The 25,906-nt window shown below is 34.5% G+C and overlaps 2 protein-coding genes across 14 annotated transcripts in view; one reads left to right on the forward strand and one right to left on the reverse strand.

The window, feature by feature from the left end:
- LOC111047592 (voltage-dependent T-type calcium channel subunit alpha-1G) overlaps positions 1-25,906 on the reverse strand; it is a 408,419-nt gene that overhangs the window by 373,387 nt on the left and 9,126 nt on the right. For 10 of the 11 annotated variants that reach the window (XM_039434130.1, XM_039434138.1, XM_039434136.1 and 7 more), the window contains exon 1: positions 19,970-20,046. The exons of the other annotated variant lie outside the window; for it this stretch is intronic. The gene's annotated coding sequence lies outside the window, so the exon portion shown is untranslated. Of the gene's footprint in view, positions 1-19,969; positions 20,047-25,906 lie in introns of those variants that run through there. 11 annotated transcript variants of the gene reach the window in all.
- Positions 6,765-25,906, forward strand: part of LOC120352647 — a 56,291-nt gene continuing 37,149 nt past the window's right edge. Inside the window, exon 1 of one of the 3 annotated variants that reach the window (XM_039434145.1) lies at positions 6,765-6,876. The gene's annotated coding sequence lies outside the window, so the exon portion shown is untranslated. Of the gene's footprint in view, positions 6,877-21,720; positions 22,199-25,906 lie in introns of those variants that run through there. The other 2 variants (XM_039434140.1, XM_039434143.1) reach the window with 2 other exon arrangements.

Consider the following 25,906-nt stretch of genomic DNA (forward strand, 5'->3'; position numbering starts at 1 on the left):
GATCAGTCCCAACAACAAATTGATCAAACAATTCAATAATGGTAGTTATTGTGGAGTTGAAGCTCCAGCTGTTTGAGAGAAAGAAAAGTGCAGACCCGCTGACCTAGATCAAGGTTATATTATTGAACTGGGGCGGTTATAAAATTAGCCGACAAGCGAAATAGATGGATATTGAACAAGCAAGAGTGCCGGCCGACCAACTTTATTCCTATTGGCTCCAACATAATTTTCGGCCACTATATTACACTTGAGGCCCTATTGCTATTTGAAGGCGTTCTGAGTCAAGCTTTATTGTTCGTGTGCATGATTGAGGAATAAATTGGAAATGAGAAATGATTGCAAGAAATTTTGGGTGGAATCATTAAACTTGACGCTGATTCATTGAAATATTGTCAATTGTATTTGATGAAGTTATATTGTTCATTACGTACATTGTGGAATGAGATCATAAGTCTGAACAAGTTGCAAATTTGAAGAACACTACAATTTTTTATTCATGAGGGTCTAATTTTGTTGAAAAGTTCTATTTTGGTTTCCATATTGTTATTGGTTGACTGCGAGTTGATGATTAGTGCTTGTAATAATGAACGGCGAGATTTCAGCAATGAATACTTGTTTTTAGGCTCTTAACCTTCTGGTAGTCGCGCCCTACTCAATCACACGAGCAGTCGCGTGTTGTTTTTTGTACAACATCCAATTTTCCAAGTGTTATGTACTCTGTTTACTGTCAAAACATATTAATTAAATTACATTTTTCATCTTCTTGGATTATTTTATGCCTATGAACATTTGGCTGATTACCATTTCATACCACAATAAGGAACATCAAGCAAAGCCATCAATTCTGTGTTATTGGTTCGTTTACAGTCCCCGTATACAGTCTTCCCCTATCTTATGCACAGTGCGACTCATGCACTGTTGCGACTAAATGGCACCTAAAGACTGAACCATAACTCGGTTGATACTGCAACTCAGTGGAGTGATGGGGGGAAAGTTTTGGAATGCATGGGTGACTCATTCACTGACACCACTCCATTCAATAGTTTTGTGCAGCAAAAAAACTGACACTGTTGTACTTTTTACAACAGCGCGACTGCCGGAAGGTTTAACTTTTGCGAGACATTATTTGTGGGGACCTGACTTCATGGCAATGTGACAACGTGTTATGTCACGTGAATAGTGTATTTGAATTATTGAGTATTCGAGGACAAAGTTGCAAAATCTATATTAGGCTGATTATAATAAAGGGAGGAATCGGCCTATACACATAAGGGATAGGAAATTCACGAATGACGCATCATCACGTCTGAACTACTCAACTAATAACTTGAAATATAGATTCTCAATTTACCAAGGATGGTTATAGGCCTACTTCAAATGCTTCTTTATTTAAGTGGGTCAAGTTTTTAATTAGATCCTAGGGGAGCACGGGTTACCCGCTAATGTTGAATGAGAGATTCGTACAAAAAGTACAGTGAAATACGGCTTTGATATATATGTAATTATCAGTCATATCTCCAAGTGAGTATAACTTCTTGGATTAGAATACAAATAAATGTGATTTATGAGGTCCAATATTATTCAAGTTAAAAATCGATCAAAATATTACTAATAATTCGTATTATCATAGTTTAGTTTTTTGGTTCTACTAATTTTTTAGTCATTAATTGACCGAGTGAAGTGAGGTCTAAGATTCAAGTCGACGGTTTTGCATTTCTCTTTATATTTATATGTTTATATTTTTATGTTCCGCATTTACAGTGAAACGCAGCAATGAAATTTCATGAAATTTGACAGGTATGTTCCTTTTTCAACTTCGCGTCGACACATTCATAAAGTTTTTTTGAAATTTTGCATTTTTAAGGATAATACAAAAGGAAGAGGAGTCTCCTTTGAACGCTAATATTACCGTAAATATTAGACTTTAGAATTATTCATCATAAATCAGCTGTCGAGTGGATTATAAATCGCATGCAATGACGCATGCAATTTATATCTCAATGTAAACTCAGCTGTCGTGTGGACTATTAATTGCAAGCAATGAGGCATGCAATTGATAAGACGAAGTAGCATTATTTTCTCCCGACTTTTCTCTGCTTTCAACTCGGTAAGCTTTTGATGATAGTAGCATAGTTGTTTACAACAAATTTTGTTATAATAATAATAATTATTATTAATGTTGATACAACAACTCAAACAACCATTAGCTGTTTACACACTGATATCTCGCCGACACGTCAGGACAGGACATAATTTATTCTGATTGACAGTATTAGAGGAGGCTGTGGCTTTTTAACTGTGCGAGGTCTACTGTTCACATAACTACTAGTATTATAACTGGCTGTTTCCGCAGCCAATCATTTGTTTTTTTCTATAATATCAACATTTGATCAATTTCTAGTGGTATGGAATCCTCCAATAGTGGTAAGCGACAATTAAACCATTTTACCGAAAATGTATTGCTTATTAAATTGATGTGAAGAACCTTCAAACGTGGTACGATAATAATTATTCTATGTAACAGAATTAATGTCATTGCTAGTCGACAGCTTTACAAGGCTTCACTTCAAGGTACAACTGAAATATGCAATAAACAAATCAATAGGCTACCGTTGTGGTCATAACTTGCCCTTATTTTCGCAACCCACCTTGAGACCAAACCACCTTACTAATATTTAAATCTCTCATGGAATCCTTCGTGGTAATGAATTCAAATTCCGAAATAATAATGGAATAATGTATAACTGTGTTTTGGAATTTCAGATTAGCCATAAACGCAAAACATTCATCATTGGAAAATAACGTCTGTCAAAATTATTAATTTCTTTCTACGAAATAACAAATCGATCACGAAACTATTTGGATTCCATTCAATTTAGAAAATTTTGTATATGTGCTTGACATGAAACTGCTCACAAAAAAACTCCCATCCATCCAAGAAAAGTTATGCAAAACTCTTACATTGAAAAAAGTACCTATTGTTTCCACTGTCCTTAAAAAAATTCCTCATACAAGTATCAATAAGTTTCTGATTTATATTTATCTAGTTGATTATTATATTCATCGGGCTTGGGTTGGACCAGAAAAGCGAATGCTTGTTCTGAACAAAGATTGATAAAACATCTGGATAAAACCAGTTTGAAATCTCTAAACCATGATAACTAACAGTGGATTCATACACATTTGGATACATAATTTATCATTGTTCTCATATTATGTACTTCATGCTGGAATTTTTGCTCCATGCTCGTTCGATGTAATCTCAGTTAGACTCAGAAATGTTATGAAGTTTACATGTATGACCCAGTAACTGATGCCACCAACGGTAGAATTGAGAACTATAGCCTACCAGTAGACGTTCCAATCTACCAATCAGCAGAGAGTATGGGGAGCTTGGAGGCGTGGATCGCTCTCATTGGTCTGTTATTCTCAAGCCATAATTTTGGCATTCTCTATCATTCCTCTCCCTTCTACACACGAACACTATTTCTCTGTCTCTCTCTCTCACTCACTCTCTCTCTTTTCCTGTGTGGCAGAGAGGACCAGGAGTCCTAACTCCACCCTAATAAAGGCATATAATCTCCCTCTCTCCCTCTCTATCTTTCTCTTCCTTTGCAAGTAGAATGTTAATGGGAAGGAAGTATATTCTTGAGAACTTGGCTCACTAGCTAAGTTCATGTGTATCCTATTCATATCAATCCTGTCTCAGGGAATTCATTGGATAAAGGAGGATATGCAACAGCATACAACATTTGAGAGTTGAATTTGCAATAGCTCCTTACTTTAAAAATATATTCAATCATGAATTAGAGTTTTCCAATAATTGTTTGGTCCTTCGATTCTGAATTTATCCTGATATTTCTTGAGTTTCTCATTAGCGCAGTTAATAAGCATCCTATGCAACCCAAAAAAACACTTACTACTCCGATAATGAATTACTCAAGTTTCGCAATACAGTCCCGTCCATCGACTCCATCAATGTCTGTCTCACATAATTTATTCTCCCAGTTGACTCCTCATCATTATTCCAAGTACCGTAGATCATTTTTCGCTTATCATGGGAAGAAAAGTTTAAAATTGATAATGAATGAATAATCTCTCATGATATAGTTATTTAAAATATTCACTCAAAAACTGCCACAGACAATGTATTCTGCCACAATCGTCATCGCTACCAAGACAAAAGAGTTCATCCAAACATCTAATTGGGAACTAACAATCAATTCAATAATGGAATCCAACAAACAAAATTGAAACAATAGCAATTTGAGTCTATTCAAATCAAGTAATCTATTGTACATACATCGGTTGGATAGTATGAAACAATATGATCAGTTCAGAAGTATATTAGCCATAGTTGACTATCTCTGAATGCTGTATGTTTAAATACAACGTGATATGTGATGATCATGGCATGATAGTCTGTCCCTAGGCGGTTGACATGATCAATCCTTTCACAGAACAATACCAACTAGTCTGAATAATAGTAGATTTGATATGCTGTAGAGAGAATGTATTGAATCTTCCAAAATCATATATGCTGAATGATAATTATTATTGTCATGCATTTAGTGAAAGCATTATTATGTTGCGTAAATTCTGCTGAATTCTAAACAAAGGGATTGAACATGGAAATTCCACTAAAAATCGGATTGAGTCAGTGAGTACAAATGTTACTTTTCAAAAAAGTAGAATGTAACATCCTATACTCACTGGATTGAATATGAGAACGGATGTAGAAAGCGAATTCAAACAATAGCTCATTGGAATTTTCGTTTTGTTTAGTCGAGATTCTGCGAGACTTTCCGGTTGTTTCATTTGTGAACTACTCGTAATAGTGCTGCGTCAGCTGGTTCGCAACCAAAATGGAATTCCAGCCTGTTGACAAAACTGCTGACCCGTTATTATTTTTGCGTTCAACACTTGAAATGATAAAGGGTGGTGGGGTATTGTTGGATGGTGAGAGAGGGTGCAGTTTGGAGAGAGGGGGGTGATGTGGAGAGATTCTTTCCCAGTGGAGTTTTTGTTGGAAACTCTTCCACAGTCGTGTACTGTTGTCACCCAAATTAGAAGGAGTATGGAGAGAACTGAAACGTGAGAGAAGTGGAGAGGAAATTGTGGAGCAGAAAAATGGGATTTTTTAAAGGAGAGAATCAAATTGAAGAACAACTGAAAAGCGTCTCTGCTGGAGGAATCAATTAACTTCAATTCACTTTACAGAAAACAATGAGATGTTATGAAAGGAAGAGAATCAAATTGGAGAAGAACTGAGAATTGTCTCTGCTGGAGGAATATAATATCAATTTACGTTACAGAAAATGTAAGAAATTGGAAGATTAAGGATGATATAAGATGATGAGATACAATGAGTATAAAAAAGAAAAGTGAGCAGAGGAAGAAGAAGAGGAAAACAGAGAAGGAATAGGAGAAAAAGAGAAGGTGAGATAAATGAGAGGACAATATGGAAAACCAAATGGGAAAGACAGCTTAGAACCAATTGGGTGAGAAGATTCTGATGATGAGACAGAAAATGGTGGTGGTAACAGAAAGATGATGATGGATGAAGACTGGATGGATGGATAATAGGATATTTATGGAACAGAAAAACACAGAAAAGTATGAATGAAAGAAGAGTAACAGAAGCCCTCTGATTGATTCTGGTTGAGGGAAATTCAACTATCATGAAGATAGTGCATTAGAAAAAGATTACTGTAAGAAAAGGGGTTGTTGAACAACGCATATACAAGGAGCTTCAATTGAGACCATAATAGAAAATGTTGGGATAAGAAGATATTTGACATAGGAAATATGAAGAAAAATGAGCAAGATACGAAGATTTTCGAGGAATTTTCTCATTTCCATCTACAGCAGCATTCTTATAAAGTGTATGAGAAGACTTATTTGATACAAGAAGAAATCTCCAGTTTTGTAGCATCAGCTCATCTAGAATAGAATTCAGTAAGCTGGAGATCCATTGTTGAATAATAGTTTATTGATCTAGATTTTAATATTTGCCGTATTTATTAGAACTGAGATCTGCAGAGTTCTCAATACATACGCTTGAAGAAGCAGATATTTTTCATTCTAATCTGAAGAGGAATTCACAAAATACTGCAGTCATTGAAGCTTCATCTAATACGTGAAATTCCTGGTCATGTTTCAAAAATTTTATTTCAATAAGTCTTTATCTCACTTCAATAAGTCTCAATTCTCAGTCTCACTTCCACCATACAAGTTACTTCATATTTTCATTAATGGCGCATCAGTGCAATTTTATACAAATTCCAGCAACAAGCAACAACTATTATTTGCATTATATCGTTCTACTTCTCTAGTACAGTAATAAAGATTCGAGTCATGGTGCAGCTGCTCAGCGTGAATTGTTATTATTGAGCATTTTTCATTCTTTGTTTGATAATTTAAAGACTTAGCAATCAATGCCTCCTTTTCATAGTTTTATTTCCAAACTTAGATAAAGTTGAAATGAGTACAACCAACGAGTCTCAAATTACTGCTCTTCAAGGTTAATGAGAAGAGACGACCTTCAAATCTATATCTCCTGAGTAGTTTCGTCTCCACTCCAACTTCGAAAATAACTTGTTCAGTATTCGCGGTGACTTTGTGTTCTTCTGATGTGAATTAAGTTATGATTTGATTTTTCCATTCGAAACAGTTAAAAACATGGGATGTTTCATTACGAATTCCATAGCCATATTGTTATATTTATGTCACATTGTAGTAGATTAATATGAAAATAATATTATGTCATACATTGTGAATTTTGTGATGTGAGAGCAGGATGTAAGGCTACGAATTTAGGAAATTTTACTCCATTCTAACGTTTTCAACGAAGATCTACTCCGAAACAAATAACAGGTACTTGATGATACACTTCAATTCTTCTAGTTATTCATATTCCCACTTCCCACAAATATTCAACTACAGTAGAACTCCAATTATCCGAACTCCGAATATCGGAATCGCCGATTATCTGAATCAATTTCAGAAAAAAATTTGTCCAAAAAAAGTCTAAGTGCGCTATTATTCTTCCCCCCACGATGCCAGTGTTTGCGCGTTCGCTCACAATTGTCCTTCCCTCCGCACAGTCAAGCGAATGCGTGACCTGGCTGCCCGAAAACGGATGAAGACCGCAAAACAGCTATGGTGCGTACAGATATACGCGCCGCGAACATGAGCAATTCACTTCAAATCAGCTGACTATATCTGTATTTTTACAGAAACGGTAAGATACAGATATAAAAAGCTTGGCATCAGCTGATTAAAAGTGAATTGCTCATGTTCGCGGCGCGTAAATCTGTACGCACCTTTTCATTGACGGAGATGTTTAAAAAACAATGATTTTTATTTCTCAACTTGTACATTTTATTCATATTCAATACATGTGAAAATATAATGTTTTTTCATTCAATTCAATAAAAAAATAGTGCAATATCAAAACTTAGCTTTTTTCTCTCCAATGGCAATCTCCGATTATCCGAATGGGTCCTGGTCCCCATTAATTCGGATAATTGGAGTTCTACTGTATAATAAATTATCTGATGTCTCACTCAATATTAGTAAGCTTTCGCATTCGAAATTACATTTTCCTCAATCCTTTTGAATATTCAAGAACTCAAATTATTTTTCAACCTATTTCTTTTTTATTTTATCTATTTATTTATATTTTTTACAAAGAGAATATTTTGTAGTTGTATAGCCTATATTTCAACCTGTATAATAAATTGAAACAGACGCTCTATAGTGAGGTCCACGTTATAATGGAAGTGTTTGATTAGCAATGGTATTGCTATCTTTGTCTATCATTCAACAAAGCGGATAGGGCTATCTCTTTCTCGCTTTGCTCTGTTTCCAGATCTTCTTTAAACATAGTGGATTGATAATTAATTAACAAAATATTTCATCTTAATTATGAAAATTCATTATGAAATAATCGAAAAATATAATTTCTCACTTAATAAAATATAAATGATTATTTTAAACGAGAATGGACCGTTAATATTTTTACATCAATAAACTTGTATCAACTACCGTCTTTAGAAGGTATTGACAAAACAGAGGATCGGCAACGTTCTTCTCCTATCTTTCTCCACTTCTATTATAACGTGGACCTCATTATAGAATAAATTTTGTTTTAGAGAAAAATAATAACAAGGATTGATCCTATAACGGCACGAAGATGATTCATGAGAATAATATAAGAACTAGTTGCAACATAATACGAATAACATCATGAAGCAGCATCTGGAATGTTAACTTTTTTCAAACAGTTGAATCCGAACACATTGTTTTATCCGGTTGAGAAAACTTCAATTCCAACATTGAAAAAGTTACACAATAATGCAAACAAGTCCGGGAAAACGCCACTCCCGTTTTAATGGGAAAATATATCTGCCAATTATTTATTCCTCTCACAGCTGCGTTTCCATTGGACCTTTTTCAGTGCTATCTATTGAAGAAACGTGATGTAGCTGGAGAAAGAAGCACCCGATACTCTCCGATTTCTTTTTTCAATCTAATTAAAAATAATGACAAATGCACCTTCAACATGAAATTGATATCGGAAGAAAAATGGGCTAATTTTCAGACTCGGTCGCTTCTCTCCGACTCAATAAATTGTGTATTTCATGAAAATGAAGTCAAACCCCTTTTTTCAATGTGTTGGGAACGCCGAACGCTTTGAAGGCTTCCATTTTCTATTAAATATTTACTAGAAAGCTTTTCAGTTTTTTTAATAGAATTGTAATAACAGACAACATTAATTTTTCGCATAAACTCATCTCCAAACATACTAGTTTTTCTCCCAATTACTTGCTCCTGGTTCTCTTACTTCATACCAATTCTATCCTCCACATTGTAAATATTTCTGTAGTTCAATATGAAATTATTGATTGTTCCAGTCCAATTATTATTCTGTACCAGTGATCTCCAGTGATGAAGTATTCCTATATCAATTAATATTCATATCCATGTCTTGGAACCATCTCTTATTCGATTCAAGTTATTTCAGTCGATTAATATTCGAACAATATTAAATCTTGTGAGTACATTGAATAACACCTGTAATCTCTTCTCTTCCAATGAAATCAAACTGTTTCAAAAAACTCTACTGTAAAATTGACCAAGCCTTCACATGCTCAAATATATCAAAGATGGTCATGAGAACCGAACTGTCAAGTCTCGGCCAATGACAGTAGAGTTCAACCTTCATTGGTCGACAGCTATTGGCCAATCGCAGAATTCCGACTATTCTTCTATATTATATTCTACTACTCATCGTTACAGCTTTCAGTCTACTAAAGATTTATAATAATGGATAACCAGACTTGTATCTCACAATGTGTCAATAAATTAAAGATTATTCGACAATCTCGAGTCATTTTCATTCTTTTGAATTTGGTTTCGACAATTTCTAGCCATTTATGCCATTTATTTCTAGCCATAACAATGTGACCTTGCTCCACTGATATCTTCAGTGAAAAGATCGATCTATTTAAAAAAACTCGGATTTCAGAGAAAAGCTCACACACAAGATTTCCTTTTCCTTGCAGCTTGAGATTTAAGAAATTCATGTGCCGAAATATGTATGTTAAAAGAGCTATGCAAGCCACGTTTACTTTTCTGTTGAGGAAGCCTTAATTAAGCCTTAGCCTTATAATAAGAGTTTGTGATAAAAATTGTAGACATACAATAATTAGCACTCACAATTACTCTTGAGTAATTAATCATAGAATCTCATTATAAATTTGAGTCATAACGTCAGTAAAAAAATCTGGTGTGGCACACTCACACAACTTTCCTTGCCGTTATGAAAATATTGATCACCTGACGCTAGTGTTCCCGCGCATCTCAAGTCTACTATTCAAAGATTTGAGCCAGCTCACGGTATATAGAAAAAGATTTAATCATTTTTTATCTAAATACCGTGAGCCAGCTGGTGACAGGGCAATAACGCTGGAGACACACATGAGGTCTGCTATCTCTTTATAGTGAATGATTTAATATAATCAACAATAATTTGCAATTGAATAATCACATTTTCTCGAATTTAAAGATTATTTTCAATTTTAGGTGAAAATGTTACTGAACATTAATTGTAGCGATTTTCATGCTCAATCTACTCCACTTGATTTTTTTTTTTTGTTTAAATTGTATCTGAAGCCTGATAATTGGGAATCTAAAATCGAACTTTGCATTGATGGGGCGGAGCTCCTGAAATTTTTACAGATATGGGACTTGTGGCAGTTGATAGAGCTTATCGATGACTATTTTAGGTATGAATTTGATCAAAATCGTTGGAGCCGTTTCCGAGAAAATCACGAAAAACCCTGTTTTTGACAACATTTTCGCCATTTTAGCCGCCATCTTGAATTACATTTGATCGAAATTGTTCGTGTCGGATCCTTATAGTGAAAGGACCTTAAGTTCCAAATTTCAAGTCATTCCGTTAATTGGGAGATGAGATATCGTGTCAGCAACCTACAGCAAGTCAGCAACCATGTAGCGTATTGTTTACATTTTCCTATTTTCGGAGCATATATATGAGTCTCGCTCAGCACAGCAGCACACGGTCTGTCTTTGTATTTTGCCGTGTTCCGGATCAAAAGACTCGCGTTGGGCGCTGAGTAAACGGCTCACTTTGCCCCGAAACAAATTCTCCATTCTTATAACAAAGACCCTGCTCACACTAGCTTTTGTTTGCATCGTACGTAACCTCTTGTCAATAGGAAACAACTTCTGGCTTTTGCCAAGTTATTCCACTTCAATTCACATTTGCTCCGTGTAATCCCGCTTCCAAAGCGTAGAATTGATCTTCTTATCCAAAGAAATTACGTTTTATTTGGGAATTTATACGTGAATATCACAACAGTACAATTTAAAAATATTTTCTTGACTGTTTTCCTACACACTTCAGGGCTTTCTTGAAATATTTAAATTTTTCTCCGTGTAATCTCGCTTCCAAGGCAAAGAATTGATCCTCTTATCCCATGAAATTACGTCTATTTGAAAATATATGGAGATTTCCCAAGCATTTCTGCTCGGAAGATATGTCCTCGACTGTTTCTCTATACATTTCAAAGCTTCTTGAAATATTCAAATATTCCACGTGTAATTTCGTTTTCAAAGCAAAGAATTGATCTCCTTATTCTTTCATTCATTCTTTTATTCCATTCAATGACAGAAATGCGTATTGGAGGAGAGAAAAGGCTTACTATTTCATACACAATTTTGAAAAAAATAAAGAAATCACGCTCCAATCGTGAATATATAAGAATTTTGTTAACAGTTCTGCTTGAAAGTTTATACCCTCAACTGTTTCCACATGAGTTCAGAGCTAGTAAATAGCTAGTTTATAGCCAAAAGGGGATAAACAAGAGGGTATAAAAGTTTATACAATTTATTCATGTAAATGTAAGTTATCGGCTTACTTATTTGTACTGGAGAGTTTAGCAATCATTCAAATTTCATTTCAATCAGATTGATGCTACTTGTCAAATCGTGTGGAACCTAACTCCATACTAAATCAAATTCTATTCATTTTGTGAATGTTCAAAAGGTATAGAAACTTTAATTATCTGGAATAATAATTTATCTAATTGAATGATATTATATTAAATACCAAAATTAAAGACACAATCCACAGGTCGATACAGACACAAGAAACGTCATTCTTGTTATACAAAAAAGTTCATATACTTTAGCCCCAGACTTTACGTATTGAATTCTAACATTATTTCTCGATGAAATGTTGATGATTCCCGCTTAATGTGGATGATCACATCGAATATAGAATATGCTCACAACCATTTTTTGCCATGAAAATCTCATAAATCACAGAAGATTTTTGAAATACCGCTATCCAACTACCCAAATTGTAAAACCGCGCTACAGGAGTTCAATTTGTTCCGAAATGATTCTACACCAGTTATTGCGGTCTGAATAGTTTTCAAATTATTTCAAGAATCCGAGAAAAATGAGAATAGAATATGACAAGAAGGAGAGAATGAGAGTGAACGAGACTATAAAAAATAAGACGACGCTGCACGGACTTGAAACCGTTCCAAAAAAACTTTGTGAATGAAGCTATTTGGTGGCAAGCTATGCGCCTCTGTACGTCTGAAACTATGTTAACCAGGCTTCAAATACTATTCGGCTAATTATTCTGTTGAACCTGACTGGAGTTCAAACGATAGTTTTCAGAGCGACATTGAAAAATTAGATACAAAATTCATTCGGAAATAAACCACTTCATCAGAAAAGTGGATAAACCAAGATTAAAAATTGTTCAGAAGTAATCATGGATGAACAAGACAGTGATCATTATAATATCCATATTAATGATAACTAGTAGTAGTTCTGTGAACAGAAGACCTCCCGCCGTATTCTCATCCACAAGTACCTGATTGAAACTATAGATCTTATGAAAATACAGCAATAGACTGGCTTCTACAATCTCCACACATCTGCGTAATCACTTTGTCAGCTGATTCATGATAAATAATTCTATAGTCTGATTTTTACTCTAATATTGGCGTATGAAGGAGGCTCCTTTTTCCTTTTATATTATCCTTGAAATGCAAAATTTCCAAAAAATCCTTGTATATACGTCGACGCGCAATTAAAAAAGGAACATACCTGTCAAATTTAATGAAAATCTATCACTGCGTTTCGCCGTAAATGCGCAACATATAAAACATTTGAACATTCAAACATTTAAACATTAAGAGAAATGCCAAACCGTCGACTTGAATCTTAGACCTCACTTCGCTTGGTCAATTATTGGAAATAATATTATTCATATAAAAAACAACTTTTATAGATGAGATTCAAGCCTATATTAATATTGCACGAACGTGAAATAGAGAAATATCATAGATAAATCATCATCGTTGCTCACAAGCTAGAGCTCTATATTTGGATGTGAAGTGCTTTTATTCATTGGGAGATTTTCGGATTCACAGTATGAATATTCTGGAAGCTCGCCAATACCAGAAATTGCCATGACTATGCCTTCCCATTGTATGTGGTAATATAGAGTAATCTAGCGAGAATATCTTGAGAATTTGGAACTGTTCTTTCTAAAGTCTTCATTGACCATCTGAATGTTGAAATGCACTCTTTGATTACTAATAATATTTATTAATAATTGATAAAATGTAATCAGAGAGTGCATTTCAACATTGAGATGGGTAATGAAGACTATAGAGAGAACAGTTCTAAATTCTCAAGATTGAAACAAGTTCCCTATCGATTAATACTTTAAATACCTTTATACAATAATCAACTTCATATATTATAAATTATATTTTCGAACACTTCATACGCTAAATTCAAGTTTATATATTACATCCCCGATTAAGCTGATTTACGACTCACACTGGCGCACAAGGAATCTTCCTTTTGCCGGTGTTTTTGCCTCACCTACTGTACTTATGCATGTGAACATAAATTAAATCTCCATTTTATAACTATTATTTATAATAGAAAGGATATCATTTCGTTATTTTTTCTAATTGAATAAATTTATGTATCTTGATTTAAGTGCAGTAGCATATACTTATATTTAATTTTTGTATTTTGTTTTTTGGCAAATAAATTCATTCCTCATTCCTCCTCAAAAAAAATCGTCTACTCTAATACAATCTCAACCGATAATTTACTACTCCATGATTTATTTCGGACTTTATATGAGTTTTATCAAAATTTGACAGAAAACAGTTCAATTTTGTTGTTTCTCTCTCAATCTTTTACATGGTACTTCAATGGGATATTTTTAACAACCTACTATTAACTGCAGTAGATATTTACAGACCATGCAGCATTCTACCCATTCTCCCTTTTGGTATTGTATGTTTCGAGTGATTATAACCTATAGGTTATCTTATAATAAATTCAATTGAATGAATCTACTTTATCATATCATGGAGGGAACTACTTCTGTATTCATTCATTTGTTAGAAACAAGACAATGATCGGATAAGAAAAAACAGGCTATTGCCCAAAACTTCTTCAATTTCCTAATTTAGTTTCAAATTGTCCAAATATTATATATATGTCCATTCCAATGTTTTACATCAAATCATCAACCTGAAAATATAAATTGGAATAAAACAAACAATTTTAAATTTGGATAGATTGATAATAATGTATTATAGAAATATACTTTTATGAACAAACGAGAAAGCCCGATACAAAAATTCACAACATCTTTACCATACTATTTCCTATGTTATATTCACAAATTGCATTGACATCCCTGCAAATTTAATATTCCTACATATAGGAGTATCCAACCAAAATTCGCAACATTCCACTGGTCGTCGAAAGATTCAAATTGGAAACTAATTACTTTTGGCAAAGTCCAAGTATTATCGGAGACTTCCCCTTCATTCGTCTGGTATAAGCGATCGATCGAAGGAGACAAATTTGTTTACCGCTAACCTAATGGCCTACGTGACAACCATAAATATTGCTAGCTAAAATAGCGGCAGGAAGAAGTGTAGTACAAACCGAAAACCGAGCGTACTGTGCTGAAGTTGGAGAATTCATCATCCGACTCGAAAAAGACCTGTTGCTATAATAAATTCCGGCTTAGAGCGGCAAAAGGAGAAGCATTCGGATGTTTTTACGTTGCTAGCATTACTGTACTTTATGGCTCTATCCCGGAGGAATGTTTCCCAAAGTTCATAATGAATTCTGTCTTGGAACGGGACGTCGTATTCTAATGAAAACTGGTGAATTGAAATGAGCGGCAGGGAGGAAGAGTGAACTTGAAATTCAAAATTTAAATGAAAGTACCTTGATTATTGTATAAGATCTATTTAATGAAATAGATTTAATCCTTTTCAATTGTTTCAAATCAATCATCTTCGGAGTATGCAACGCTGAGTTGTTCTCAATTCAAATCTTCAATTTAAAAAAATAATAGTCTAGACTAACAATAGTTATTATTATCAAACGAAAATCCCAATTAAATACTGTAAATCACCCCAAAGACTTCTGCTACTGCTAATATTGACAACCCGGTAAACAGCTAGTAAGAAATTCGATGAGCGCTACTATTCAAAAATTATTTGTCAGCCCGGAAATCGAATCCAGTACCTCCTAATTGGAGATCAGGAATTCCATCTACCTGTTTACCCTGTTGTCAATATTTGCAGTAGCAGAAGTCTTCGGGGTGAATTACAGCATCTAATTTGGATTATCTTTTAATAATAATTATTAATACATTAGCATTTGAATAATTTCGATATCTCAGTAATTTGAAAAAATATTCAAATTAGATTTGAAATTCAAGTCAGTGGTAGATAGTAATCGTCGGACACTAAACTTGAAGGATCACTGCTTTATAATGTTACTTATATTGTAAGTAGTTGATATATTTCCAAAATTTCCATTCTCTATTTCAATGATTGATTCCACAACCAACTTTTGAAATTTGTATTGTCAGTAGTGTGATTGGAGCAATAGTATTGGAACATTGATTTGAAGAATTTGTAAGTTTATGGAGTTCTTATTGGTACATGAGGTAAGTAAGAGTTAGGTAAGTAAAGCTGCGTTTACACCAAAGTAATCAACAAAATGTTATTAACTCAATCCTTTTAGATTCTATTGGATTGAACGGAACTTGAAAAACACATAAATATGTTCATCATGTTTGTGATAAGTTATGTTCAATCTAATAGAATCTATAAGAATCAAGTTATTAACATATTGATAATAACTTTGGTGTAAACGCAGCTTAATGATATCGGAATCACAGTTCGCGAAGTAGATACCAAACAAGTAGAAATAATAACAGAAAATAATATATTATTCTTCCACCACTCTTATCAATATCCATCCATCTAAAAACAGTGAAATTAATAGATAGATTCATTAATGATTTATAAAGATGCACAATCATGGAGTTCTGATAGAATATTGTTTGAAACCACTGATTGCTACTATTGACTACTGCAAACTAATTGCTTCAAAAGAAACGGGTACTGGAATATTGATGACATTGTTTCAGACTGATCAAAATCATAGTCTATTGTCTAATAACGAATCTAGAAAAAGAGGAGTTGTTATGACGTCTATCGATCGGAGAAGAAGAGAGCGACAGAGAGTGAAGACAATAAGAGTGAGAGAACAAGAGTTGTGTCGGGGAAAAGTGATCACAGTGATAATCTCCAGAGAGAAAACTTATTTCTCATTTAATCAACCATTGATTTTGTGTCATGGATGTCACCATGCTTTGACTATTCACTCGTGAAGAGTTTCTATACAATTAAGAAGAAATAATATCGTTTATGAGATTAATTGCAAAAGGATTATTGAGATGGAATGCCTTTGATTTTTGATCAGATACACTGTTTGAGCAGGAAAGACAATACTTTATCATCTACATTTGAAATCTGCATTCCAAAAAATTCAATACTTTTATTTCATGTCTCTCAAATGACATCATTTGAACACCATAAGCATTTAATGAATATGATGATGATGAATTCTACGAATTCTAGAGGAATTCTTGTTAGAACTGAGTCAGAAATTGGAAAAATAGGAGAGCATAGTTTCGTGACTATAGAATTGTCAAATATCTACGGAATAGAGCAACATGCGATTTTCTTAGAGGCCAAGGTTCAATCAACAAGCTAAACTAATACATCCATTGTCAGCTCTAATATGGAAACATCAAAATGATTACAGTGACATCTTATTTATTCCAAAGAATTGGAAGTTGTATTAGATCTAAAGCATGGGTAGACGATGATTTTCCTAGATTTACAAATGTACAAATGTATAAATGTACAAATAATATCTTTCCCTCTATCTCTATTTGTAATACAATGTATTTCTTATGTAAAGTTTTGTGTGTCAGGGATAACCAGGAGTCCTGACTCCGCCCTTTATGAAGGTATATTATTTTTCGCCCCACTTGGATGTAATGAGCTGGTTTTCGTGCGTCATATGGAGGCCGAAAATGATTGTTTTCTGACCAGGCCGGTGAAAGTTTTACACCCCTAGGGCTGTAAAATAACCTTGAAGTCAGCTGATTCTGATTTGATGTGAACGTGTTTACAAAATGGTTTATGAAACGGAATCAGTTTATGCTTCTAGAATTGAATAATTATTCTGCAATAAGATACTATCATTTTATTTGGATGAATAAAATACAGATAATATATATATTATAAACTAATCAAATTCGACTTTCAGAGTAGGATAGAACTTCTAACCTAAACTTCCAAAGTCAACGACAACAAGCATTGTTGACGTTGACATTCAGATTGGCCAAATTTCAAGTGTGCTAAAACAGCTGATCAACAAACTTTTCATTATTTGTGTTTATTATTCAAGAATCAAAACATTTAGCCTATAATAATATCATCTTATTGTCATTTGGAAGAATAAAAAGTATAAACTCAACCTCTTACATACTTGAACATAATCGTTTAGGCTATTTAGACAAATCAGAATAGAAAATAAAAATACTTGGCCAATTTCCTGATATTCAGATTACCTCAGATTTGCTAGAGCTATGACCTTCCTGTTTTGCTTTCGGAAGTGCCTAATAAACAATTATTCTCATATTTATATTGTTTATTTTTCTGTGTGGCGAAAAATAACGTTCTCACCATGGGCAAAAATGTTTTTCCGGCTTTCAATCTTTTCTAGTCCTCGGCCTACGGCCTCGGACTTGAAAACCGATTTCGAGCCAGAAAAGTCTCATTTTCGGCCCTAGGTGCGAAATGTACTAATACATTCTTAATTTTATTTTGTCGTGACCTTGTATGGTTACAGATGTTTGGAATCTGTTTGAATTAGCACTAGAGTTTACTACTGGATTCGATCACCAGCCTGATTAACCAACATTCAAGCACTCATCAACCAACAACCAAAATCTGAAAATCGAACTCAAATTTAATAAGCTACATCAATATTAGTTTGATTAGTTAAAAGATTTCTGTTTTATCTAGAAGTATCTGGTTCTCATGTGTTCCACTTCGAAATTCCATAATTGTAAATTCCTGTTATTCAATAGCTGGTAGCTGGGAATTCAATTTGAAGCAGATATAGGTCATATAGTTGAAGCCGCTTCTCTCATACTGATGTAATGTTACTCCAGTCTCCAGTCTACAATACCAACAACACTACAAGTAGCGTATCCAGACTATGCTCACTAGAAGGAGGTTTCAATTTCTCAAATCAATGAGGAGAGAACTATATGTACTCAGAACTCCGACAGAAGGTTGAGAAGGTTCATATGATTGCAAATTACTCAATTTCTTAGAGCGTCAGAATCATTCTTTTCCCATCCAAAATATAAATAATATTAGGGGATAATTGAATGACTAAAATGAACCTTTCACAACTATTGCTTTCGGAAAATAGATCTTGAAGATATTACGTACAAGCAAAACTGAGAAATTGAAAGTGAATATTTGAAAAATTATTCAATGTTTATCAATTACTGAAATTTTTTGCTTCAAAATCATCAAGAATGACATATCTAACATGAATGTTTATTTATTGGGAGTGTATTCAGTCAGTGAAATTCCCCCAGGAAATTGTAGTATAATGTAATTCTGCAGTGTCAAACTTCAGTTAGTGTTGAAAATAAGTCATAAATTATCGAGATCGAGGAAATAAACTTGATAGAGCTGTTTCCAAAATACCATTTAAAGAAGTCTTATCCATAGCATTTCTACCCAAAAATGTTTCACAGAAACACGTGAAAATCCTATTTTAAAGCTTCATTTTGAAATCCTAGAAATTGAAGAGTCAAGAGAAATATACTGATCGACACAAATTCGTGTTTTCTACAACAAAGAGCTTTTGACCCACTCTACGAATCGATGAAAAATATCATATTAGAGGGAAGACAATGATAACTTATCCAATATTAGGAAGATATTTAGTTGGACAAGAAATTGGAAATTTTCCAAAATAGATTTCTTGGGCTTACCAACACTACTTCTGAAAGAAATTTACTACCATATAAAGTACTTCATATTTTACACCTATATTCAACTACTAGCTACTTCTAAAAAAGATCAACAATTTCTTCTGAGATACGAATATAAGGCATTCAACTAGGGATATAGTATACGTGTTTGTAGGGACGTGGGTTTTAAATCTTCAATCGAATATTTAAGTTCATGGAAGTATACTTTATAGCATACTCCAGCTGCTAGCTACTTCGAGAAATGTTCTACAATTTTTCACTGAGATTCGAGTATTAGAGATTCTACTAGAAATACAGTATATGTGTTCGAAAAGAAATGGGTCACGAATCGTATGGTAGAAATTCACTATCATGAAAGTATACTTAATAGCCGAATCCTATTTTCAACTAATAGCTACTTCTAACAAAGTTCTACAATTTTTGTCTAAGATAAGAGTAGAATAGATTCTACTAGAAAAATAGGTGCTAATTCTTCGAAGAGAAGTGGGTCTTCAAATTGATAGTAGATATTTTTTACCACGAAAGTATTTTGTAATTAACTCCTAATTTCAACTTCTAGCTACTTCTAAGAAAGTTCTACAATTTTCTTCTGAGATTATGAAATATTCTACTAGAGATATACTAAGTGTTTGAAGGAAAGTGGGTCTCCTATCTTATTATAGACATTCACTACCTACCATGTAAGTTATAGTCAGCGTCCAGTTTCAACTTCTAGCTACTTCAAGGAAAGTTTTACAGTTTTCCTCAAAGGTTAAGGAGATTCTACAAAAGATAGTAAGTGTTTAAACAATAGTAGTAGATGTCTGTATCAATAGGAGGTCATTTTCTAGAAGAGAAGTACGAGAAAGAGATTTGATGGTAGTTTTTTGGGGGGGATAGAGAAAGAGAGAGTTAATAGCAGGCGGTGAGGTAAAAATCAGACTGTAGTTAGAATGTGTTAATAACAGAAGAGTTTTTAGATAGTTAGATGTTTGCTGTGCAAATTTGGCTTCTTACTTCGGCTCTCGACGGACAGCCACGTTTGGAAACGACAGAAATTGACGGCGTGCGTTAAACGTCGTACCAGCGTCGAGCTCCGACTGAGGGCGTCCCGTCACCCTGGCGGCGTCACGGCGCAAACGCCGGGTTCCGCGCATGCGCAGTGGCGACTCGTTCACCTGGGATCCGATGCGTGCATTACCTTTCCCACCTGGTCCCTAGTCCCAGCCATTATCCCGACTGTACGTCATGTGGGTCATCCGGATTTTTGTGCCGTTCCGGGATCAGTCTCATTGACCTGCCCTCTGTTTTCGGCCCCAAATTGTCAAAATTTCGGCTCGATGCTCGACCGCTGTCAATTGTAATCCTCCTCCCCTCACTGCTCCCAATCAGCCTCCAAATCACCCTTCCCCACCAGACTGCAGCCAGCGATCAACATGTGGTTGCATTGTCGGGCTAACATCAGCTCGGCTGGACTTGGCTTGGCTTGGCTTGGCTTTGCGCAAGTTTCTTGATTCAACACTAGTCAAAATATTTTTGAACGACCATTGATTGCTCAATCATACTCTGTCTGTTGAGAAAAAGCATGTAATGTTCTGGATAGCTGTTCTAGAGAGTTAGATTATGGAAATGAATATGAAATATGGATTGATAGGAGGCCATTAAAGACTGAGTTATTTGGAAAAATGCTATTTTTGTCCTCTCTATACTCTCTTCGATACTTATTGAATACAGTATTCATATTCAACATCCAACTGATAAATAATTAAAATCTGTATAATCGGTATATCAGGTAACTTCATCCGATTTCCGAAATTGTAAGTATCAATACATTGATACCAGTAAAGTATTATAATCTGTATGACCGGAATATCAGGTAACTTCATCCGATTTCCAAAATTGTAAGTATTTATACATTGACCAATAAATGTGACCATGTAGTATTAATACATGCAAACCTTTCATATCTTGAAAGACTCTTGAAAACATTCGTTGTTTGAATGACGGAAAAATATAGATCACGAGCCAGTGAAGACTAGGGAAAAAGTTGAGAAAATAAGTATTAAAAAATAAACACACACGAATAATAACGTCAGTTCAGTTGAATTTTGATTAACAAATCATGAAGGATCTATTCGGAACACGATCGTACAAATATGAGAGGAAGATTCGTCTTTCCTAAAAAAAACGGTACTGGTTAATTTCTCCCTAGTTAATCATGAAGCCATCCTCTAATCTCTGCAGAATATCAAATGTGTATTTAAACTGTATATAAACAGAATATCTCATAGAAGATGCAAAAATTTTTCAATATATCTGAGCTTGGAAGATTCATTTTAGGACATATTCAATCCGGATTTATCATAGAAAGTAGCGTATTGGAAAACAAGATCCTGGCTTGCAAGGAAAACAAATGAGAGTGAAAATCAAGGATTTATTTGTGAGACTCCTGCTCTGATTCAAGATGAATCAATCATGCATGAAACTACTCACACTCGAGGAACTCATTCTCACTTGAAAACTAGATGTAAAGAGAGTGAAAATTCAACACAATTCCACTTGAAAACAGCTTTACATGAAGTGAAAAACTAAAAATGAAACTCAGATAATCCTCACCGATAAAAATCAAGTAATAATGCTTAGCGAATTCCGCTGACGGAACGAATCACCTTGTTTATTTTTGTTCAACCGCGAAGTGTCAACCTGTGCATGATAAGGCGATACATCAAATTTTAAACGCATTCCGCATATGTGGGTCTTAACTGATAAGTAGGCTGTCAAAACGAGGGCCAAAACCAGTGTGCATAACGTATCCACAATCGACTGGACATGCTCAACTGTAAAATCGTAATTACGATCTATCTGGATTCCACTTTGTGAGGAAAAGATGTACGCATTTTTTCGTTCATTTCCTATCCGATCAAGGTCTGTGTGAACTTGGTTGTAGATTACACACATTTAGTAGACATTGAACAAGCCTGACCAGTTTCAGTAGACTTGATCGTGTCGTAGTGATAGGTGTTCAGTTAGTGAAGTGATAAAACGCTGGTCGTAAATTCAGTTATAACCCACTACCAAACTATCAGGAAATAGAGACGTTACGAGATGGATAACATCTGTCCAACTTCATTTTCAGTTCATTAGGTTTGTAAACAACCCAGTATTGGTGGTTTTCTGGATATTTTCTGCTGATTTTGTTAGACTGATTGAATCTGTGGTGATCAGAACTTACTGGAATATTATCACGTGAGTAATAGAAAAATAGTCAATTAACAATTTTCAATTAGTCAACAACATGAGTAATCAAGAGGAAATTACAAATAGATCAATTAAAATCATTACATGTTTCTTTATTCTTTGAAGGGAAATTGGGACCTAGATTCTAGGAAGTGAAACATCTTTTTCCTCCACCTACTATTAAAAGTCTCATTTTACACCCTGGAATCGAATACTAAAGTACTACTTTTCCTCCCATGGGACTAAAAATAATTCCCAGCGGGAAAAGTGATCACTTTTACTCCCAAGGGAGTAAAAATAAACCCATAAGATTAACATGGGAAGAAGTCCGACAACGCCGCGATTGAAGAATGAGGAATGTGGCAACACTGTCGTGGTCGGTAGAGGAAAAGTAAAAGAGCTCTATTTCGATCTTTGGAATATTTTAGCTATAGGAAATAAGTAGCTCTATTTCGATTGTTAGGTTATGTTCAACCGTTGGTGGATATGAAAAAGTACACACCTCTAACGTCATCGGCATCTCTACGAGAGCGTTCATCTAAAGGTACGTTTTCGTTTATGCGAACTTTTCCGCAGTCGACGACGGCAAGCATTGTTGACATTCATATTGTCCAAATTTCAAGTGTGCTAAAACAGCTGATTAAATAACTTTTTCATTATTTGTCTTTATTAATAAAGAAATAAACATTTTCAATAATATCAAAATATTGCCATTTAAAAGTATAAAAAAGTATAAGCTCAACCTGCTCCATTAAAACATAATTTAACATAATCTTTTAAGTTATGTAGACAGATTGAAATCTACCCAATCTGAGATTCTCTCCCTGTCATGGTCGACGACGGCATTTACGCATAAACGAAAACCCACTTTAACAGAGACGACTGAGCGTGTCTGCACAGAAAACAAGATTGCAGGTTATGTTTTTTCTTGGTTACCTACTAAGATCTTCGAAATCCGCTACCGGTATTGTAGAAGTTATTTTCGTTTTTATAAAATGGAAAGTGAGAGTGATGAGGAGTTTGTTCTAACTCCGCCGAACATTCGACACGAAGCTGAAAATGTAACTGAAAATTTGCTTCCGGAAAAATCAAAGGAACTATACATCAAGCGATATGATTTATTCGTTGAATGGTGCAAGAAGAATTGTGGTGGAACAGTAAGAATTTCAGAAAACGTAATCCTTGTTTACCTCTCACAACAAGCACAGGTATGTAGCCCAAGTTATTTATGGACCATTTATTCAATGTTGAAAGCAACAATTATTGTGAAACACAACATAGACATCAGTAATTTTACGAAAGTGGGTGCTTTTCTGAAAAAGAAAAATGTAGGCTATCAACCTAAGAAGTCTAAAACATTCACCAAAGAGGAGGTAAATAAATTCCTGTTAAATGCTCCAGATGAACAATACTTATTGAAAAAAGTAGCCTTGATTTTTGGTATTTGTGGAGCTTGCCGAATGGGTGAATTGTGCAATATGACTGTTAGTGACATTGAGGACAAAGATTCAATTCTCATAGTTAATGTACCTGATTCTAAAACCAACAAGGGACGTGTTTTCACTGTGATCAATGGCACACAACGAGACATAGACTACTTATATTATTTCAGAAAGTATTTAAATTTAAGACCAAAGACAACAAAATCACCCCGGCTATTTTTAAGTTTTAAAAATGGGAGATGCTACAATCAAGCCATGGGGAAAAATTCCCTGGGAAAAATACCCATGAGTATTGCACAATACTTACAACTTCCCAATCCTAACTTGTATACTGGACACGCTCTAAGGCGGACTTCAGCTACTTTGCTGGTTAATGCTGGAGGAACAATGACCCAGCTTAAAAGACATGGCGGATGGAAGAGTACTACTGTCGCCGAAGGCTATATTGAAGAATCAATTGGAAATAAAATACAAACAGCAAACAGGATTTTGAACCAAACAACAAGCAACATTGATTTAAATCACACTTCATCTGGGCCTATGCCAGTGGCCACAACACACCAGCTTCAATCCAGTTCCAGCGATGTTGATGAAACTTCAACTAGGCCTATGCCAGTGGCTGCTACGCACCAGTTTCAATCCAGTTCCAGCGATGTTGATGAAACTTCAACTAGGCCTATGCCAGTGGCCACAACACACCAGTTTCAATCCAGTTCCAGCGATGTTGATGAAACTTCAACTAGGCCTATGCCAGTGGCCACAACACACCAGCTTCAATCCAGTTCCAGCGATGTTGATCACACTTCAACTAGGCCTATGCCAGTGGCTGCAACGCACCAGTTTCAATCCAGTTCTGTTCTATCAACCCCGAACACGGTCTTTCAAAATTGTGATGGGTGCACAATAACAATAAACAATTACTATCAGAAGTAGGCTTTTACACTATCAACAATCATCTCTATCAACAATCATCATCTATACTATAAACTATAAACTATCTATATATAATAGTTAATACGCGACATGGAATTTTGTGACTCATAAGGAAACTATAAACTATCAACTATCAACTATCAACTAGCAACTATCAACAAATTATTATCAGAGGTGAGCTAAATTTTGTTTTTAAAAAAATAGTGTGAAAGCGTGAAGATGTAGTAAAATTATTCATTGTTATAGGTATTGGTGTAGGTGGAGGAAAAATGTTGTGTGCATCACGGGACTAAAGTACTTATTCTCCCTCAGGGAAATTGTCGCCCTCGGCTACGCCATCGGGCGACAACAGTTTCCCTCAGGGAGAAAAAGTTGCACTTTAGTCCCTAGATGCACAAATAACTATTAGAAAGTAGACTCCGGTTTATGGATGCAGTATTACTATTCAATATCGGGGCACCGAGCTTCGCTCGTTATTTTTATTTATTGAAAAAACAGAACGCAATTCTCTGAAATGATCGTGTTTATATTTCACAGCTGGCTATATGTCATCTTATGAATTTCGGGGATGCGATATTTTGATTTTTCACATACTCACTCGCTCAATCACTTTTTTACTATCCACAGCTGTTCCAGCCAATGATGAATTATCCTTTTAATGTCGTTCAGCGAGTTTTCCCAAGGATTAGACCTAGTGCAATCGAATTTTTATATCATAAACCTACTATATTCCAAATTTCGTGAAAATTTTAGCGCCGTTTTCGAGATCCGTAGAACATAAATAACCAGATATAAAAATACAGAAATTGCTCGCTTAATATAATAGGATAGAATATGGTAGAAGAGCAGATTTGGATTAGGCCAGCTGCACTTTTCCAGTCATAACTATATCATTACACCACGATATCACAAAGTATTTGATTGTATCAATAGATTGAATATAAATTATAAGTGACAATATTTGAAAAGTTTTTTGTACCATATATTTTATGTGCAACAAACTATTTGATTTGATTTGAAAATTCATTAAAAAAATCTAACATACTGAGAATGAATTATTTAAAAAGTATATTTATTATTAATGTGTTTCTACAATAATATTTATCCCTTTTTAGAGTTTCATCATTTTTATTCAAATTGGAGAAGGTGAAATTGTCCTCTCAAGATTTTCCCTGTCGACTGCATATTGGAAGTACTCTCTGCGTAGGAAGAATAGATTTATTAGTTATATTTGCTTAATTAGCTAGAATAGCTTTATTAGCTTATTATTAGCTAATATTATCATTAGCTTTATTAGCGAGATTAGCTTCAATAGATTTATTAGCTTTATCTATTAAATAGT

This window comes from Nilaparvata lugens, chromosome 8, assembly GCF_014356525.2.
Source record: "Nilaparvata lugens isolate BPH chromosome 8, ASM1435652v1, whole genome shotgun sequence".
NCBI lineage: Eukaryota > Metazoa > Arthropoda > Insecta > Hemiptera > Delphacidae > Nilaparvata > Nilaparvata lugens.